Raw genomic sequence first — 4,201 nt, 5'->3', positions numbered from 1 at the left:
GTGTGGGATATTCTTCTATGCCATAACCAGGTTTCTTCCTTCTTTGTCAAGTGGCACTTAAGTGAAGAAATAGTTAGATTAATTGCATAGATGTTGTCCTTCCTAAACCCTTTTAGTTTTATGTTAGGGTTATCTATATGCTTAATTAAACATTTAGAAGATAGGAACCTAACTTTATATCCCAAATCACATAAATGACTAATGCTAAGTAAATTGTATTTAAAATTATCAATAAGTAATACCTTTTTAACAATAAAATCAATTTTGAGTTCGATATTACCTATCCCAATTACCTTAAGTTTATCGTTGTTTCTAAAGGCAATCATTCCTAAGCTTTTGTATGTTAGTTGAGTGAACTTGGTGTGATCTCTAGTCATGTGTCTAGAACAACCACTGTTCAATATCTATTTGATTTCCTACAAAAGGTAGGAGTCATTATTAATGTTAATTTACTTTGACTAAATTAATTGACTTAAATTTAAATTTGGCTTTGAATTTGAATTTGATTTGAGTTTAAATTTGTATTTAATTTTAAGTTAAGTTTTAATTTTAAGGTATGTCTTATTTTTTAAGTTAAGCTTAAATTTTAATTTTAATTTTAATTTTAATTTTAATTTTTAAGTTAAGTTTTAATTTGAGTTTAAATTTTGAGTTTTAATTTAAATTTTAAGTTTTGATTTAATTTAATTTAATTTAATTTAATCTTTATTCATCTTACCCGATCTATATTTTCAATCAGGAAATCCTATAATTTTGTGAGATGAGTTAAGTTGAGTTTCAAGATTTGATTTAACTTGTGTTAAATTTAAATTTAGTTTTGGGTTTAACAAACAGACATTCTTTGGATAAACGTCTGTGATGAGTTACTTGGATATCAATAGAGTAATCACACATTCAAAATTTTTTAAATAGTCTTGCCCACTGAACTTAGTACAAAACTTTAGTCTAACTTGGTTAGTCCTAGGAAAATCATACCGGTTCCACTGTACAAAATTTTTTTGTACAAGTGTCGAACCTTTCCTTAAATAACCTATTGTGTTCTTTAGAAGTTAAATTAGGAATCGCAGACGGAACTTAATATCATTGATTCCAAATTTAACTTATCTGTTCTTAATGGTTTAGATTTGAATCGTAAGTGGAACTTAACACTATTGATTCAAATTTACCTAAGTTATTAATTCTATAAATATTAATTTACAAAATTGGCTTCTAGGACTGCATGACGAGGCACATGACCTTCTTGGATATGGGAGCAACCACCACCGTCTAGGCAAAGCCTTTTAAGGAAAGCTAATATTTATTTCCTTAAATAACTCTAGGTTAGCCAAAAAAAAAAAACAATCGAATCACAAATTCAAAAAAGAAGAAAACACAAACTCGAAAAAAAACTATTTCGAAAACTCTAGAATCATATGCCTCTTGTGTTTGGTATTTCCATAAATAACTATACAAAGAAAACTAGTATGATGCGGAAAACAATTACTAGTTATACCTTTCTTTGTAAGCAAAAATAACCTCTTGATCTTCTACCGTATTCCTCTTCTAACCTCAGACGTTGTGTGGGCAACGATCTTCCGAGATGAGAACCACCAAGCACCTTCTTCTTCCTTCTAGGTTTCAGCCACCAAGAGCTCCTCCAAAGATGAAGAGGTTCGGCCACCACCAAGCTCCAAGGGATGCTAGAAATATCGCCTCCTTTTCTCTCCTTCTTCTCCAAGCAAGATCCGACCACCACAAGGACTCCAAGGATGAGATGAGGTTCGGCCACAAGATGGAGAAGAGAGAAACAGGAGGGGTTGGCCACACCCAAGGAGAAAAAGAGAGGAGAAAAATAAATAGAGTCGTTAGCCATGAAGACACCTCTACCCCCTCTTTTATATTCCTTGGTTTTGGCAAATAAGGAAATTTTAATAAAAACTTCCTTAATTCCTTTGCCATGAAAAGGAAAATTTATTTAATTAAAAATAATTTTCTCTTCTCAATTTGTAATGGCCGGCCACTTTAAAGCTATAAACAAGGAGAGTTTTAATTAATTAAAACTTCCTAATTTGTCTCCGGAAATTTATAAAAATTTCTCCAATAATTTTTCCCATCATGGTGGTTTGTAAAAAGGAAATTTTATAAATTAAAATCTTTTCTTTTCATGTGGATGATTTCCAAAAAGACAAGTTATCTCTAAAAATTAAAATCTCCTTTCAATCTACAAATAAGGAAAGATATCAAATCTTTTCTTAATCTTTTGTAGAAACTTATAAAAGAGAATATTTAATTTTTAAACTCTCTTTTAAATCATGAACATGGTTAAAAAGGGAAAGTTTTCTCAAAATTAAAATCTACTTTTCAATCTACAAATAAGGAAAGATTTCAAATCTTTTCTTAATCTTTTATAGAAAGCTATAAAAGGAAAGATTTAAATTTTAAACTCTCTTTTAAAATCATGATATCCACATAAGAAATAATTTTAATAAAAATCCCTTTTTATTTTCTAGTGGCCGGCCACCTAAGCTTGGGACCCAAGCTTTGGCCGGCCACCTCATGAACCCATGAACCATGCCTTTGACCGGCCCTAACTTGGACTCCAAGCTAGCTTAGTCGACCCCTATAGGATGGGTAAGAAGGTGGGTATAGGTGGGTATAGTACTCTATAATTAAGAGGCTACGATAGGGACCGAGAGGAGGAATTGGTTTTGGTCTCCCAATGAAATTAAGCATCCCATGTTCACCCCGAAGACATAACTTAATTTTATTAATAATAATTCATTCCACTAAAGAACTATTATTGAACTACCGCACCAATCCCAAATTACATTTTGGGCTCCTTATTATAAGTGTGTTAGTCTCCCTGTGTTTAAGATGTCGGATGCCCACTAATTAATTGAGTTACTGACAACTCATTTTAATTAATATCTCAGTCCAAGAGTAGTACTACTCAACTTTATCATTATGTCGGACTAAGTCCACCTGCAGAGTTTAACATGACAATCCTTATGAGCTCCTCTTGGGGACATTATCAACCTAGATCACTAGGACACAGTTTTCTTCTATAATCAACAACATACACTATAAGTGATATCATTTCCCAACTTATCGGACTTATTGATTTATCGAACTAAATCTCACCCATTGATAAATTAAAGAAATAAATATCAAATATATGTGCTTGTTATTATATTAGGATTAAGAGCACACACTTCCATAATAACTGAGGTTTTTGTTCTTTTATAAAGTCAGTATAAAAAGAAACGACCTCTAATGGTCCTACTCAATAGACTCTAAGTGTACTAGTGTAATTATATAGTTAAGATAAACTAATACCTAATTACACTACAACCTTCCAATGGTTTGTTACTTTCCATTTTGGTCGTGAGCTACTGTTTATAATTTATAAGGTACTGATAACATGATCCTCTGTGTGTGACACCACACACCATGTTATCTACAATATAAATTAATTGAACAATTACATTTATTATAAATGTAGACATTTGACCATTGTGATTCTTTATAAATGTTTATACAAAAGCTAGGCTTTTAGTATACACTCTAACAATCTCCCACTTATACTAAAAGACTAAGCTGCCATATCTGCTACCTTACATTTGATTCCCAAACCTTTAACATGCCCATCAAAAGCTCTTGCCTTAAGGGCCTTAGTGAAAGGATCTCTCAGGTTATTATCTGATGCAATATAGGCGGCAACAACTTCTCCTCGTTTATACGATTTCTCGTATTGGGTGGTACTTGCGCTCTATTGTGTTTACTTGCCTTATGGACTTATGGTTTCTTCGAGTTTGCTACTGCACCACTATTATTACAATAAATTGTAATAATTTTTGGGCAAACCAGAAAACATGTCTAAGTCCATCATGAAGTATCTGAGCCATACAGCTTCTATAACTGCCTCAGAGGCTGCCACTTACTCAGCTTCTATGGTGGAGTCCGAAAAAGCACCTTTGCTTATCACTCTTCCATAGTTATGACTTCACCTCCTAAAATAAACACAAAATCCCGAGGTCGACTTACTATTGTCCCTATCCGATTGGAAGTCAAAATCCTTGCAACCCACAGGGACCAAATTATCTACCTTGTAAGCTAGCATATAATCTCAAGTGCCTCTAAGGTACTTCAATATATGCTTTACCACAGTCCAATGTCCTTGTCCAGGGTTACTTTGATATTTGCTAACTATGCCCTTGGCAAA

The sequence above is a fragment of the Zingiber officinale genome, chromosome 6A (genome assembly GCF_018446385.1).
Source record: "Zingiber officinale cultivar Zhangliang chromosome 6A, Zo_v1.1, whole genome shotgun sequence".
Lineage (NCBI taxonomy): Eukaryota > Viridiplantae > Streptophyta > Magnoliopsida > Zingiberales > Zingiberaceae > Zingiber > Zingiber officinale.
This window is presented reverse-complemented; position numbering follows the sequence as displayed.